Source organism: Hyla sarda, chromosome 1, assembly GCF_029499605.1.
Source record: "Hyla sarda isolate aHylSar1 chromosome 1, aHylSar1.hap1, whole genome shotgun sequence".
NCBI lineage: Eukaryota > Metazoa > Chordata > Amphibia > Anura > Hylidae > Hyla > Hyla sarda.
Window position 1 is genome coordinate 201,860,675 of NC_079189.1, and position 17,893 is coordinate 201,878,567.

Below are 17,893 nucleotides of genomic sequence, written 5' to 3' on the forward strand. Positions count from 1 at the left end.
GATACCACATATGTTTATATTTATTGGAAAGGGTTAAATGATATTTATTAACTTTTTTTACACTTTTTTTTGCAGTGTTATAGCTCCCATAGGGACCTATAACACTGCACACACTGATTGCCAGCACTGTTCACTGCAAAGCCATAGCTTTGCAATGATCAGCGTTATCGGCGGTCGATTGCTCAAGCCTGAATCTCAGGCTTGGAGCAATCAATCGCCGAGGGGACACACTGGAGGCAGGTAAGAGGACCTCCGCTCGTGTCCCAGCTGATCGGGACACCGCATTTTCATGAATTCATCAAAAGTGACTTTTCGGCGAAAATTTGCATCGGGCGAAAGTACACTGAAATGTCAGACCATGCTGGAGCAGGTTTATAGGGGTATTCCGCCCCTAGACATCTTATCCCCTATCCAAAGGATAGGGGATAAGATGTCAGATCGCCGCCGTCCCGCTGCTGGGGACCCCTGGGATCCCCGCTGCGGCACTGTGCTATCATTACTGCGCAGAGCGAGATCGCTCTGCACGTAATGATGGGCGGTACAGGGGCCGGAGCATCGTTACGTCATGGCTCCGCCCCTCGTGATGTCACGGCCTGCCCCTTTCAATACAAGTCTATGGGAGGGGGCGTGGCGGTCGTCACGCCCCCTCCCATAGACTTGCATTAAGGGGACGGGCCGTGATGTCACGAGGGGCGGCGCCATGACGTCACGCTGCTCCGTCCCCCGTATCGCCCGTCATTACGCACAGAGCGGGACCGCGGCGATCTGACATCTTATCCCCTATCCAAAGGATGTCTAGGGGCGGAATACCCCTTTAAATACAGTCTAAACTCGAAGTCCATGAGCTGAATTCATCAAGAGCTGTGTGACTTTTGATAAATGAGGCACACAACAGACCGGCCTAATGCTCTGTAGGTTGGTCTATATTGATCCGAAAAAATAGACAACTTTGATAAATCCTCTCCCCCCCCCCCCATATCACTAAGATTCTAACACAGATTTGGCCAGAGACAGACAAAAAAGGCAGCTGAATCCCATAGTGAATAACAAGTCTAATAATGTGTTATCCTAGCTGAGCTTTCTCTATAGCCATTTACATACGACACATCATTATTCACTCAAATGATGACAATGACTTTTAATAATAATAACTTATAAGGCCCCGTTCACACAGAGTAATTCAAGAGGAATTTACTTGAGTAATTCCTCTTGAATTCTCCGCTCCATATTAATGCCCATCTCCTCTGCCCATTGACTTTAATGTTATTTCTGCTGGCATGTTTACACTGCGGAAATTCTGTTCAGAATTCCGACGCTGAATTCCTTTCCGCTTGAAGAAAGAACATGTTCATTCTTCTAGCGGAATCTGCAAACAGAATCCAATAGAAGTCAATGGTAAAAAAAAAATTCTGCCCGACATCGTTTTCAAGCGGAATTTGAGTGGAATTCAGAAAAGTAGATTAAATAGCCTCCTCCTCCATTCCTCTTCATTTCTGCATGAAAATTACGCTTGAATTCCGCTCGAATTACGCTTGATGACGAAGGCAACAATTTCCTGACCAAAACGATTCCTTGTGAATTCCTCTTGAATTCCTCAGTGTGAACATAGCCTAACACTTTCCCCACATTTCATGAAGTTGGGTGGAGGCGCAATGTATATTTCAAACATACTAATGTGTTATTTTTTTTTAAGTAGAAAAAAATAACAATATTCATATTTCACACGCTTTCTAGTGTTTTTTGTTTGTTTGTTTTTTAAAGTTAAAAACGACAAAAAACAAAGCGCTCCATGGTGTGATAAAAGAGTAACTTGTCAGGCAAATTATGCGCTGAAAGAGGAGGCTCACCTGGAAGTGTTGTGTACCCACATACACAACAATGGTGAGCGCAAGTAGTGTCCGCAGCCAGCCGGCTGAGCAGGAGGTATATGGAGGCAGACTTCAGACAGAGGTGCCGGCTTTCAATGGCGCAGGTCACAGAAGAAGCATGGATAGGTAAAAGCAAGGGTAGTTTATTCTCCCAGCATGCAACGCGTTTCACTGCAACAGCAGCTTCATCAGGCATCTTTGATGCCTGATGAAGCTGCTGTTGCAGTGAAATGCGTTGCATGCTGGGAGAATAAACTACCCTTGCTTTTACCTATCCATGCTTCTTCTGTGACCTGCGCCATTGAAAGCCGGCACCTCTGTCTGAAGTCTGCCTCCATATACCTCCTGTTTTTTAAAGTGACAACACGAAAACAAGAAGAGTAGCCATATTGGATATTGCTTTTAAAGTAAGTTCTCAACAACAATCCCTAACAACTGTCACTTGGTTAGGGACCAAACATGTTTCATAACTAGCTGTCAATAGGTGAACTGCTACTGTAGACTTCTTAGCACGTCAAGAAGAAAGAGACGAGTGATGATAACAATTTTAGGGACACGTCCCCAAGGACTGCCCTAAACTAGAGACTGCTTAACTAAATTATTAAAACTTAACTTTTATTACAACCACTTAATTATAAATTGTGCTTTTGGTACCATAGTGAAAAAATGTTAAAAAGTCCGGTCATCCACTGTGTGACTACAAAATAGGTCAAAATTGCCCATGTGTCTTGTGATCAGTGTCACAGTGGGAAGGTCTAGTTAAGCCAGACAGTGTCGCCACCGCTGACTAGAGAAACCCCCACCCTGTTCAAATCTTGCTATTGTGTCAATAGGATGCCGATTTATAAAAACATTATAGCCCCTCTTGCTGACGTTTCGCCAGTGTACCCTGGCTTTTTCAAAGAAGTGAGGACCTCACTTCTTTGAAAAAGCCAGGGTACACTGGCGAAACGTCAGCAAGAGGGGCTATAATGTTTTTATAAATCGGCATCCTAGTGACACAATAGCAAGATTTGAACAGGGTGGGGGTTTCTCTAGTCAGCGGTGGCGACACTGTCTGGCTTAACTAGACCTTCCCACTGTGACACTGATCACAAGACACATGGGCAATTTTGACCTATTTTGTAGTCACACAGTGGATGACCGGACTTTTTAACATTTTTTCACTATGGTACCAAAAGCACAATTTATAATTAAGTGGTTGTAATAAAAGTTAAGTTTTAATAATTTAGTTAAGCAGTCTCTAGTTTAGGGCAGTCCTTGGGGACGTGTCCCTAAAATTGTAATTTTCATTGTTTTGCCCTGAGACACTTAGGAGTATTTGCTTGGTTTGAGTGATGATAACAGACTCCAGTTTGTATGAGTGGGTATGTAATAGGCACTACTCACAGAACATTACTGATTATTTTTCTATCCACTACAACAAACATTCATTTAGGTATACTATAGAGTAATATACATAGCAAGGTGTCTTGGGTATGACCATGTTAATAAAACTTGTACATAGTGAAAACTGTTTTGTCTGCCAAGCATACTATGACCCTGCTACACAAAGAGCTCGATGTACATTTACATTTCCTAAATGCCACTTTTACTGTGTGGAAAGTTGTAAAATCTCTTCATTCATATGATGCAAAACAATGTCACATTTTACACTTAGCCAATTGGGATGCCACGACTACTCAGCAAGATTGGCAAGATGGTGAAGTCACGACTGTGAAATTGATTTCTATTGCAGTTCATAACTGTCTTAGAACGTAAAACATTATTGAAAACTAACAGAATTTGTACAGCTATCTATTGTGGATAACACTGCAGGTGCTTTATATAAAACTATGTTATTGCACATTTTATGCAACCAGATAAAAATATGAATTGTAGCTTTTTTACGTCCCCCATCCCCTCTAAAAAAAAAAAAAAAAAATGAAACCAAGAGTGTTCTTAGCACTGAATGGTTTTATAGCAGCGGTAATGTTGATATCTGTAATTTTCTCACAGGTGTGGGGTTACAGTGATTTATGGGGTTACCAGTCACATTTCTGAGACTCTTTTCACAGCTCTTATTTCTGACATGCAAAGAGGCTTATGATTCTACCCCAAGCATGAATGTAAATAGGCACTGCAGCTCCTTCTAGGCACAATTTAATGGCTCCTTTGTAAAGTTATATGTACCATACAGATTTTCTTGAACACAAGCACCAGATTGTCTTAAGAATATTCAGTTTTAAGAATATTCAGTCTTATACTTTACAAAATATTTTCTTTTTAATTTTTTATTGGAAATGATAAGTTTGGCAATGTAGTGGCATATCTAAATGGTAATGCTTAAGAGGACAAATGTAGAATGCACTATGAACGAAAAGTTACTTTTCTTTAAGACAACAGGACATTCTCTGACATTTCTCATAAGACTGAGCCATGGGAGGGAAAGCCAGCAAAATGTTCTGAAATTATCTTTTTACAGTATATGGTTATGAGGAAGGCTAAACAAAGGTTAAAGTACAGAGATTGTCCTTATTAGAGATGAGCGAACTTACAGTAAATTCGATTAGTCACTCGGCTCAGCAGTTGATGACTTTTCCTGCATAAATTAGTTCAGCTTTTCGGTGCTCCCGTGGGCTGGAAAAGGTGGATACAGTCCTAGGAGACTCTTTCCTAGGACTGTATCCACCTTTTCCAGCCCACCGGAGCACCGGAAAGCTGAACTGATTTATGCAGGAAAAGTCAGCAACCGCCGAGCCGAGAAGTTTGTGACGAATCGAATTTACTGTAAGTTCGCTCATCTCTAGTCCATATATATATATATATATATATATATATATATATATATATATCTTGTGGGTTAAGGGATATTTCTTCTTCATAAAGGGATGCAGTTACTGCTTAGCACATCTGCTGTCTTTCTGGTACACTGCAAGTAAATAGGGCCATGTTACAGTTCTCTGTGCTGAAACATTTGTGTTCCAATGTGATGTAAACAGTGTAGATTGCAGTACTATGCTACTGTTCCAATTCCTATAAAAGTCAATAGGAATCATGCAAATTGTGCAAACAGGCTGCTGGAGACTTGTAAGCCTTCTCAATGAGTTAAAGGGGCATTCCGGCTTTATACATCCTATCCCCGTCATGCCCCCTTTCAAAGACATGAATGGAGGGGGAATGGCGTGATGTTACTAGGGGGCATGGTCGTGACATCATGTCCTCGTCTCAGAGACAGGACCCGGCACAGAATGCTGGGGGCTGCACTGAGATCGGAGGGACCCCTGTGATCATACATCTTATCCCCTATGCTTTGGATAGGGGATAAGATGTATAAAGCCGAAATACCCCTTCAACACATCCCATTGTTAGCCTACTGTGTTTGTGGGCAGCTATCCTGTCCTCTGACAAAACTAGGAATGGGCACCAAAACGACCAAGCAAAATGCCAGTAGATAAGCTGCTGTTAGCAACTGTGCTTTGACTTCTCCCTATTAAGTTAACCGTACTATGGGGGTTTCACACACAGCATTTTGTGGCAGTTTATATTCAGTTTTATGAACTAAACCAGGAAGTGCATCCAACAAGAAGAAGTATAATGTAAGCCCTTCCTATTACAGTGTTCCCTCAACATACGATGGTAATCCGTTCCAAATGGACCATCGTTTGTTGAAACCATGGTATGTTGAGGGATCCGTGCAATGTAAAGTATAGGACAGTGGTCTACAACCTGTGGACCTCAAGATGTTGCAAAACTACAACACCCAGCATGCCCGGACAGCCGTTGGCTGTCCGGACATGCTGGGAGTGGTAGATTTGCAACATCTGGAGGTCCGCAGGTTGAAGACCACTGGTATTGGAGGTTATACTCACGTGTCCCCGCCGCTCCGGACCATCACCGCTCGTCACTGCTGCCCTGGATGTCGCCCTCCATTACTGTCGCAGCGTCCCCGGGGTCCGGCAAGGCCTCTGCTTCCCCGGCATGCTCACTCTTTGCTACGCACGGCGCTCCTATTGGATGACGGGATGGCGTGCGCAGCAACATGATGATGACGATGGAGAGCGCCGACGATGCAGGGGATCCAGAAGAGGACGCGCCAGAGCCCCGAGGACAGGTAAGTGATCGTCAGCGGACCACACGGGGCACCGTAAACGGCTATCCGGTGGCAGCTGAAGCAGTCTGCGCTGCCGGATAGCCGTTTATGTATGTCGGGGCCATCATAGGTCGGAGGATCACTGTACTGTTGAATCCATTTCAAGCTATTGACTGTCACAAAAAGCTGTGTGTGAAACCTCTGGGCTGTGTTTCCATATGGTAGTTTTTTGGAATACTGCAGTTTTTCATCCAAAGCCAGAAGTGGATCCAGCAGGGAGGAAAAGCATTAGGCAAGGTTTCCACACAGCTTTTTTGAGGGCATTTTTAAGAAAACGGCCACTGCAGTTTTTGAGCCAAAGTCAGAAGTGGATCCAGTGAGAAGGAAAAGTCCTTCTTTCATATTTCCCATTCCTCTTAATTAAACTTCTGACTTTGGCTCAAAAACTGCAGTGGCTGCGTTCACACAATATAACATTTTCAGTGTGTATTGTACTTTGTGCACAAACATTCCAGTATTTTATTGTGTAGGCACATTTTTACAGATTATGCAGTGTGAACCCATCCTCAGATAGCTCTTTATAGTTATATGTCCCCCTTTACGTGTGACTACTATCATAGAGTTGCAGCCTAGTTTTTGGTCAGATGTTATTGAGATTTTCACCCTGTAGAAAATTAAGGCATTACACCCTAAATCATTTTATACAATGTGCATGAAAATTTCCATTCCTTCTTGGAAAACATACCAAAAAGGATATTTATATGTAATAAAGACATAAGGATGTCAATTTGTTTCCTGCCTATAAAAAGCAAGCATCACCTCAATTCCCTGCACACATAGAGAGGCATATGGAGTCACTAAACCTCATCTATTATGTATTTTGTTAGAGAATATAGTAATATATCAAAGTAATAATTTTTGTTCCCATGTAATGAAGACAGATTTGTGCAGCGTTTAGCTCTTTCTGATTCATACATATGTGCCAGACTTGATTTTGTAAGTAGAGTCCAGGTTCCCGGATGTCATATAGAGTCTAACAAAGTGGTCAAAATGTAGGCAGATGTATGTCTAATTTGGATGGACCAAGGTGCGGTTTAAGATGAATCAGAGACCTTCTGTCTTCATTCTGAATTTTTATCAGCTTTGTAATGCACTGCATAGGTATTTTCCTGTGTGGTTTAACCAAAATGTTGTCATATTGTGGTACATTGTGTTCATAAGTAAATTCTGACTACACAAGAATGGGTCTGAAGTGCAGCTCTACAGGCCCCAGGGACTTATTCTGCTTCATAGCCTATGATATCCATATTCAGTGACACGTCAATACTTTGCTTTCGGCTTTAGGATAGGGCTACACTGTGACTCCTTAATTGCTTTTAGCTATTAAACTAAAGCTGCAGTGAGTCCAAAGTATGCACTGAGCTCTACGCAATCGTGTGGACTAAGATCAATTACTAGAGCTACAAAAAGTTGCAGAGTAGCCCTGGGATGACCATAAATTGTGCAATATTCCTGTATATTTGTTGTATTCCAATAACGGACCCTGTTGATGGTGATTGATCAGTTGACCACGTACAAGCCTCAGTGGACATGCAACTACGACAAATGTGCAGTCCGGCAACTGTTGAATATCTAGTAAGACCAGTAATGGCAATGGAGCTCATCTGCTATAAAAATGTATTAGAAAATATGTGAAAAACATTCCCTAATAGCTAGTAAAAATTATAGCTCCACCAACATAGGAATACAATGGCCCTCATTTACTATTGCAAACCCAACATGTTTTGTTGGGTTGTGCGCTAGATTCTGTCGCATTGCGCCAGAAATTCTGTCTGCGCCAGATTTTGCGCCAGGATTTGCGCCAGAATTGAAAAAACCCCAACTAGCTCTCCATTTTGCTAAGAAAACCCGAAAAGGGGTGTGGCATTCAGGAAAAGAGGGCATGGTTACCGAAAAGGGGCGTGTTCCCAACATTTTCACAAAAACCCAACATATTTACTAAAGTTTCCACATAAAATGTGTTGGATTTGAGTTGAGGAAAACCAGACAGATCAGAGCATGTGTAAAAAAAAAAAGCTAAATGTAGGGAAAGTGGAAAATGTAGGGAAACCTTAGTAAATACCGTGGAAAATATATTGTAGGGAATTAAAACCTACAAAGAAACCTACACAACACTCTTAGTAAATAAGGGCCAATATGTTAATATTTTTTATTTAATAATGTACACAAAGAAAGTCTGTGTAAAAGTAGCTGTCAGCACACACACATGGGAAAAATTATCAAAACATGTGCAGAGGAAAAGTTAACCACTTGCCCAAATGAAATAAGCAATTTAATTGGTTGCTATGGGCAACTGGTCATAATTCCAACAATGAAATTATGGTGATATTTGTAAACGCTGTGTGTAATTTCTCCACTTTTTTCCATACACTTTTAGGGTAGGGTCCCACGTAGTACATCCACAGCATATTTGACGCTGCGGATACACTACTGCCATGCCTAGAGTGTGCCTACAGCTGTGCCCGTATGTCCTGCTCACAGCAGCAATCACCTGCTAGAAGCAGACACAGAGGGAGCTGTGAGTTGCACATACGCAGTGTACTCCAGACATCGCAACCCCTCTCAGCCTAGCTCAGGGAGCAGGGGGGTGCGGCCGCGATGTCTGGGGACCTGTGCTTCCACATGCGACTCGCAGCTCCTTCTGTGTCAGCAACTTTTCCTCTGCACAGGTTTTGATAAATCTCCCCCACAGTGTTTAAAAAAAAAACTGTCATAATTACAGTATTGGAATTACTGCAGTTTTAAAAATTTTGGGGGAGATTTATGAAAACGTATTCAGAGGAAAAGTTGACAAGTTGCCCAAAGCAACCACTCAAATAGCTTCTTTCATTTTTCAGAGGCCCTTTTAAAAATGAAAGAAGCAATCTGATCGGTTGCTATAGGCAAATGGTCAACTTTTCCTTTACACAGGTTTTGATAAATTTCCCCAAATTTGTGTGCTGATGGACATGATTCCACTGACTTTAATATAGCACATTATTAGATTATGCGGGAATAAATGAGAAAAGGCGGTTTAGGAGGCGCTTCTCAGGGTAGTTGAAAATAAAACGGAAGCAGGCCAGCACAAGACAATAAATATTTTATTAGGCAATAAGGACAACACGTTTCGGCACTCAAGGGTGCCTTCCTCAGGTCCAATCTGGCAGTAGACTTTTAGGAGTTGGCACCTGTAAAAGTGTGCTGGTAAGGAACCTGTGTGATGACGATGCCGGCGTGGTCATTATTAGATTAAAAATACATCCATACTTTCGAAATAATTTACTATTGTTTTTTTGTCTTCATTTTACAATGTGTGAACCAACACTAATACGGTCAAAATAAGTTTGCTACCAGATATTAGAAAAATTATTTAGGAGTAGTTTTTAAAATGGACAAACTACTTTCAAACACTTACATCTTCGCATGCAAACCAACACCTGGAGAATTTTCCACTTTGTAACATAAAAAAACAACCTGTAAGTTACAATAATTACACATTTTATCACGTATGTGTTCAAGCTTTTGGTTGTGGTTTCCTATACATGCATGAAACATAAGACACCAATGAGTGCATGTATTATGAATAGAAATGTAGGTACAGTCATGGCCGTAATTGTTGGCACCCCTGAAATTTTCCAAGAAAATTTAGAATTTCTCACAGAAAAGGATTGTAGTAACACATGTTTTGCTAAACACATGTTTATTCCCTTTGGGTGTATTGGAACTAAACCAAAAGAGGGAGGAAAAAAAGCAAATTATCACACCAAACTCCAAAATTTGGCTGAACAAAATTAATAGCACCCTTAAAGGGGTGCTCCCATGGAAAACTTTATTTTTTTTTTTTTAATCAACTGGTGCCAGAAAGTTAAACAGATTTGTAAATTACTTCTATTAAAAAATCCTAATATTTCAAGTACTTTTTAGGGTCTGCATACTACAGAGGAAATTGTTTTCTTTTTGGAACACAGAGCTCTCTGCTGACATAATGACCACAGTGCGCTCTGTAGACATCTCTGTCCATTTTAGGAACTGTCCAGAGCAGCATATGTTTGCTATAGGGATTTTCTCCTACTCTGGACAGTTCTTAAAATGGACAGAGATGTCAGCAGAGAGTACTGTGGTCATGATGTCAGCAGAGAGCTCTGTGTTCCAAAGAGAAAACCATTTCCTCTGTAGTATTCAGCAGCTAATAAGTACTGGAAGGATTAAGATTTTTTAGTAGAAGTCTTTTACAAATCTGTTTAACTTTCTGGCACCAGTTGATTTAACCCCTTAAGGACCGGGGGTTTTCCGTTTTTGCATTTTCGTTTTTTGCTCCTTGCCTTTAAAAAATCATAACTCTTTCAATTTTGCACCTAAAAATCCATATGATGGCTTATTTTTTGCGCCACCAATTCTACTTTGTAATGACGTCAGTCATTTTACCCAAAAATCTACAGTGAAACGGAATAAAAAATCATTGTGCGACAAAATTGAAAAAAACGCTGTTTTGTAAATTTGGGGGCTTCCGTTTCTACGTAGTACATTTTTCGGTAAAAATGGCACCTTATCTTTCTTCTGTAGGTCCATACGATTAAAATGATACCCTACTTATATAGGTTTGATTTTGTCGGACTTCTGGAAAAAATCATAACTACATGCAGAAAAATTAATACGTTTAACCCCTTAAGGACTCAGCCCATTTTGGCCTTAAGGACTCAGACAATTTAATTTTTACATTTTCATTTTTTCCTCCTCGCCTTCTAAAAATCATAACTCTTTTATATTTTCATCCACAGACTAGTATGAGGGCTTGTTTTTTGCGCGACCAGTTGTCCTTTGTAATGACATCACTCATTATATCATAAAATGTATGGCGCAACCAAAAAACACTATTTTTGTGGGGAAATTAAAACAAAAAGCGCAATTTTGCTAATTTTGGAAGGTTTCGTTTTCACGCCGTACAATTTATGGTAAAAATGAAGTGTGTTCTTTATTCTGAGGGTCAATACGATTAAAATGATACCCATTATTACATTCTTTTATATTATTGTTGCGCTTAAAAAAAATCACAAACTTTTTAACCAAATTAGTACGTTTATAATTTCTTTATTTTGATGACCTCTAACTTTTTTATTTTTCCGTATAAGCGGCGGTATGGGGGCTAATTTTTTGAGCCATGATCTGTATTTTTTTTTGATACCACATTTGCATATAAAAAACTTTTAATACATTTTTTATAATTTTTTTTAATAAAATGTATTAAAAAAGTAGGAATTTTGGACTTTTTTTTTTTTCGTTCACGCCGTTCACCGTACGGGATCATTAACATTTTATTTTAATAGCTCGGACATTTACGCATGCGGCGATACCAAATATGTCTCTAAAAAAAATTTTTTTACGCTTTTTGGGGGTAAAATAGGAAAAAACGGACGTTTTACTTTTTTATTGGGGGAGGGGATTTTTTTTTTACACTTGAATAGTCCCCATAGGGGACTATTCATAGCAATACCATGATTGCTAATACTGATCTGTTCTATGTATAGGACATAGAACAGATCAGTGTTTTCGGTGATCTTCTGCTCTGGTCTGCTCGATCACAGACCAGAGCAGGAGACGCCGGGAGCCGGACGGAGGAATGAGAGGGGACCTCCGTGCGGCGTTATGAATGATCGGATCCTCGCAGCAGCGCTGCGGGCGATCCGATCATTCATTCAAATCGCGCACTGCCGCAGATGCCGGGATCTGTATTGATCCCGGCACCTGAGGGGTTAATGGCGGACGCCCGCGAGATCGCGGGCGTCGGCCATTGCCGGCGGGTCCCTGGCTGCGATCAGCAGCCGGGATCAGCCGCGCATGACACGGGCATCGCTCCGATGCCCGCGGTTATGCACAGGACATAAATGTACGTCCTGGTGCGTTAAGTACCACCTCACCAGGACGTACATTTACGTGCTGCGTCCTTAAGGGGTTAAAATTGTCATCTTCTGACCCCTATAACTTTTTTATTTTTCCGTGTATGGGGCGGTATGAGGGCTCATTTTTTGCGCCGTGATCTGAAGTTTTTAACGGTACCATTTTTGCATTGATAGGACTTATTGATCGCTTTTTATTCATTTTTAAATGATATAAAAAGTGACTTTGGAATTTTTTTGCGCGCACGCCATTGACCGAGCGGTTTAATTAATGATATATTTTTATAATTCCGACATTTCCGCACACAGTGATTCCATATATGTTTATTTTTATTTACACTGTGTTTTTTTTTATTGGAAAAGGGGGGTGATTCAAACTTTTAATAGGGGAGGAGTTAAATGATCTTTATTCACTTTTTTTTTCACTTTTTTTTTGCAGTGTTATAGGTCCCATAGGGACCTATAACACTGCACACACTGAACTTCATCATTGATCACTGGTTTCTCATAAGAAACCAGTGATCAACGATTCTGCCGCATGACTGCTCATGCCTGGATCTCAGGCACTGAGCAGTCATTCGGTGATTGGACAGCGAGGAGGCATGTAGTGGCCCTCCCGCTGTCCTGTCAGCTGTTCGGGATGCCGCGATTAGCCGCGGCTATCCCGAACAGCCCGACTGAGCTAGCCGGCCACTTTCGGTTTCGCTTTTAGCCGCGCGGCTCAGCTCTGAGCGCGCGGCTAAAGGGTTAATAGCGCGCGGCGCAGCGATCGGCGCTGCGCGCTATTAGAGGCGGGTCCCGGCTTCACTATGACGCCGGGCCCGCCCTGATATGACGCGGGGTTACTGTGTAACCCCGCGTTATATCAGGAGAGCAGGACCAAGGACGTACCGGTACGTCCTTGGTCCTTAAGGGGTTAACAAAAAAAAAAAAAGTTTTACCACGGGAGTGCCCCCTTTAACTTAGAATTTGGTTGCACACCCTTTGGAAAAAATTACTGAAATCAGTCGCTTCCTAAAACCATCAATAAGCTTCTTACATCTCTCAGCTGGAATGTTGGACCACTCTTCCTTTGCCAACTGCTCCAGGTCTCTCTGATTGGAAGGCGCCTTTTCCCAACAGCAATTTTAAGATCTCTCCACAGGTGTTCAATGGGATTTAGATCTGGACTCATTGCTGCAACTTCAGAACTCTCCAGCACTTTGATGCCATCCATTTCTGGGTGATTTTAGATGTATGTTTGGGGTCATTGTCCTGCTGGAAGACCCATGATCTCGGCTGCAAACCCTGCTTTCTGACACTGGGTGGTACAGTGTGACCCAAAATCCGTTGGTAATCCTCAGATTTCATGATGCCTTGCACACATTCAAGGCACCCAGAGCCAGAGGCAGCAAAACAACCCCAAAACATCATTGAACATCCACCATATTTCCCTGTAGGTACTGTGTTCTTTTCTTTGTAGGCCTCATTCCGTTTTCGGTAAACAGTAGAATGATGTGCTTTAACAAAAAGCTCTATCTTGGTCTCATCTGTCAACAAGACATTTTCCCAGAAGGATTTTGGCTTACTCAAGTTCATTTTGGCAAAATGTAGTCTTGCTTTTTTATGTCTCTGTGTCAGCAGTGGGGTCCTCCTGGGTCTCCTGCCATAGTGTTTCATTTCATTTAAAAGTTGATGGATAATTTGCGCTGACACTGATGCTCCCTGAGTCTGCAGGACAGCTTGAATATCTTTGGAACTTGTTTGGGACTGATTATCCACCATCCGGACTATCCTGCGTTGACAAGTTTCATCAATTTTTCTCTTCCACCCAAGCCCAGGGAGATAAGCTACAGTGCCATGGGTTGCAAACCTCTTGATAATGTTGGGCACTGTGGACAAAGGCAAATCTAGATCTCTGGAGATGGACTTGTAACCTTGAGATTGTTGATATTTTTCCACAATTTTGGTTCTCAAGTTCTCAGACAGTTCTCTTCTCCTCTTCATGTTGTCCATGCTTAGTGTAGCACACACAGACACACAATGCAAAGACTAAGTGAACTTCTCTCCTTCTTATCTGCTGTCAGGTGTGATTTTTATATTGCCCACACCTGTTACTTGCCCCAGATGAGTTTAAAGGAGCATCACATTCTTGAAACAATCTTATTTTTCCACAATTTTGAAAGGGTGCCAATAATTTCATCCAGCCCATTTTTGGAGTTTGGGGTGACATTATGTCCAATTTGCTTTTTTTCCTCCCTTTTTTGGTTTACTTCCAATGCACACAAAGGGAATAAACATGTGTATAGCAAAACATGTGTTAGTGAAATCCTTTCTGTGAGAAATACTTCATTTTCTTGAAAAATTTCAGGGGTGCCAACATTTACGGCCATGACTGTATGTATAATATTAAACATTCACAATCATATTATTATAAAAGCATAAATAATGTAATGTGCATGCCTGTTTTCCTTCTCTTAACTCTCTTGAAAAAGAAAGTAAACCATCTTTAAATGATATGTCTTTATGTATCAGGGCATAATAGTATTAAATGGTTCTTAGAACATCCTATTTAATCTATTAAATTAATAATAACACTGTTGTGTGTTGTGCACAGACAAGCACAGAAGTTGGGGATGGACTGCCAGAGACCATCGTGGGGTAACTGCTGTTTCCTAATCAGCTGGAATGATGGCCACATGGTCCCTACCAGTTTAAGACAGTCAGACAGTCCCTTAAAACCTGTCAGATTCAAAAACATTGTATATGTTGTACATCTTGGCAAAACATTAATCTTTATGTATATATATATATATATATATATATATATATATACACACTTCATGAGAAAAGCTTATTTCCTTTTTATAGAAATCATGGTTTAAAAAATCATGTCTTTGTCCAAGCTGAAGCACAGGCATGGACAAAGTCTGGTAAGTGAGGGTGGGCTACCATTCCTCTGTCTGCTATGGCCAGGAGAGAGCACAGAGGAGTCCTATCAGACAGGAGAGAGCACAGATGAGTCCTATCAGACAGGAGAGAGTGCAGTGGATTCCTATCAGACCCGAAAGAGTGCAGTGGATTCCTATCAGACAGGAGCGACCATAGAGGAGCGCTACCAGACAGGAGAGAGCACAGAGGAGTCTTATCAGACAGGAGAGAACACAGAGGAGTACTATCAGACAGGAGACAGCACAGAGGAGTGCTATTAGACAGGAGAGAGCACAGAGGAGTACTATCAGAGAGAGAGAGCACAGAGGAGTGCTATCAGTCAGGAGAGAGCACAGAGGAGTGCTATCAGACAGGAGAGAATACAGAGGAGTACTATCAGACAGGAGAGAGCACAGAGTAGTGCTGTCAGACAGGAGAGAGCACAGAGGAGTCCTATCAGACAGGAGAGAGCACAGAGGAGTCCTATCAGACAGGAGAGCGTGCAAAGGAGTACTATCAGACAGGAGAGGACACAGAGTAGTTATATCAGACAGGAGAGAGCACAGAGGAGTCCCATCAGACAGGAGAGAGTACAGAGGAGTGCTATCAGACAGGAGAGAGCACAAAGGAGTACTATTAGACAGGAGAAAGCACAGAGGAGTCCTATCAGACAGGAGACAGCACAGAGGAGTCCTATCAGACAGGAGAAAGCACAGAGGAGTCCTATCAGACAGGAGAGAGCACAGAGGAGTACTATCATACAAGAGAGAGCGCAGGGGAGTACTATCAGACAGGATAGAGCACATAGGAGTACTATCAGACAAGAGAGAGCACAGAGGAGTGCTATCAGACGGGAGAAAGCACAGAGGAGTGCCATCAGACAGGAGAGAGCACAGAGGAGTGCTATCAGACAGGAGAGAGCACACAGAGGAGTGCTATCAGACAAGAGAGAGCACAGAGGAGTGCTATCAGACAGGAGGGAGCACAGAGGAGTACCATCAGACAGGAGAGAGCACAGAGGAGTCCTATCAGACAAGAGAGAGCACAAAGGAGTCCTATCAGACAGGAGAGAGCACAGAGGAGTACTATCAGACAGGAGAAAGCACAGATGAGTACTATCAGACAGAGAAGTGCTAGCCCACCTTCACTTACTGGACTTTGTTTATGCCTGTGCTTCAGCTTGGACAAAGCCATGGATTTTATAAGCCATGATTACTATAAAAAGGAAATAAAAATTTCTTATGAAGTATATTAGAAAGGTTGATGTTGTGCCAAAATGTATAACATATAAAAAGTTTTTGTATCTGAAAGTGCCTATTTAAGATGTACCTGCTGCTACTTATTTTCCCAGCAGGAATGCCCATATACCCTCATAAAGCCTATGTAAAGGTGCTTACTTTGTTAGACAACCCCTTTAATCACCCAAATATTATAATTTTAAAAAAATTGGAATATATTTGCTTTATGGAATCTTATCATTATATTAGACAAAACAGATTTTGCCATCAATGCTTCTCATAACTTTAAGCCAGTCTGGCATGTGACAATAGATTGCCTCTAGTTAGTTACAAAGAAAGTTTACAAGACGTTTAATGAAGAGCAAGCTAACACATTTTCCCATGAAATTTCTCACCACTTATTCATAACCCAGTCTCTTTCAAGAAATGTCATTCTTTCTTTTTTTTTTTTTTTTTATTGAAATGTTATTTACCAATCTTCAGTGCCAGAAGGCAGGTCACAATATATGAGATCACTTTATATAGAGGTCTATTGAGTACAGCTGGCTCTTGCTTTCGTCTTCCAAAGATCTTGCATCTTGTGAGAAATAACTATAGACAAATCCTGTTTTTGAGCCTTTGTTGTTTCTATCTTAAGACTAAGAAAAGTACTAAATTAGTGCAATCTGGAGTGTCTGTCTGATGTTTTACAGCTGTTTGATATGAGATTTTCTAAACAGTTTTAAACATTAACGTGACCTTACAGCCTTAACCCTCTTACGTGCACTAAGACCATAGACTTGTTAGCATGTCTATTATGGAATGTATTTCTTCCACCACAGAGGTCTTAAAGTCTGTGAGTCATTATCAGAAAATATATTTATTATTTTGCCAGAAAGATCTGACTGATGTCCATGTATCTATGTTTTCAAGAATTTATCTATTTTTGTGATGGTGAAAAACAATGCCAAGGAAACAATGTTGACAATAGTTTGCTATTTATATATAGTTCATTATTACTCACCATTTATTATAACACAGTACAGAATGTTAAAGCATGAAAAGTTGCACTACAAAAATGCATGCTTAATTTAGATATTTTCCTTGCCTCATGCACGAAAACAATGTCTTGTTACATAACTGCAATGATATTTTCTTTTTCGTCTTTTTTTTTTTAAGTCTGTTTTCTTATTGAACATATATTCCAATAAATAACAATAACACAAACAGGTACCAATTTTGCATAGGTGAGGCAGATATCACACCTAAATATAATTAGAAATAATATCTAGTAATAGTCACTGATAGTATGGAGGTATAAAAGAAACAACAAGCCAATGGTTAAGGGATAAGGTTAAGGGATACTGTTTATTGACCAACAATAGCTGAATGGTTTAAAGAACTAATGACTGTAAGGCTAGGTTCAGACTACGGAATTTCCGACAGAAATTCAGTTGTAAAATTTCCGTCTGAAATTTCGCTTGCTAAAATGTCTAGTGTAGTGAATGGGTTTTCGTCAACAAATTGACACTTCGGAATTTGTGAAGCGGAAAATCCGCTTAGAAAATCTGCTTAGAAATTTCCGCCTGAAGAAAGGGGTTGCTCTTTCTTCAGGCGGAAATACGGCGACTGCAGTGTCCGCGCGGTCCTAGCGCCGACTGATTCAGCAGGCGCTTGCCGCACTCGTAATCTCCGGGCGGAAATTTTCTGCCTGGAGATTCCGTAGTACACATATGTTATGGGGTGGGGGGGGGGGGGGGGTGGAAGGGTGAAAGCTCCCAAAGATCCTTAAAGGTATCATGGGTAAAAAAATATCAGCTAGTCACTTGCTCTAGTTTGTAAATTGGGTTGAGTTTTTCTAACCATTAGGCTATAGTAGGAGGTGTTTTTAAA

At 41.1% G+C, this 17,893-nt stretch overlaps 1 protein-coding gene across 11 annotated transcripts in view; it reads right to left on the reverse strand.

Moving 5' to 3' along the window:
* The window catches only part of BMPR1B (bone morphogenetic protein receptor type 1B), a 473,407-nt gene that overhangs the window by 363,322 nt on the left and 92,192 nt on the right, over positions 1 to 17,893 (reverse strand). The window contains exon 1 of one of the 11 annotated variants that reach the window (XM_056567299.1): positions 5,720 to 5,817. The exons of the other annotated variants lie outside the window; for them this stretch is intronic. The gene's annotated coding sequence lies outside the window, so the exon portion shown is untranslated. Of the gene's footprint in view, positions 1 to 5,719; positions 5,818 to 17,893 lie in introns of those variants that run through there. 11 annotated transcript variants of the gene reach the window in all.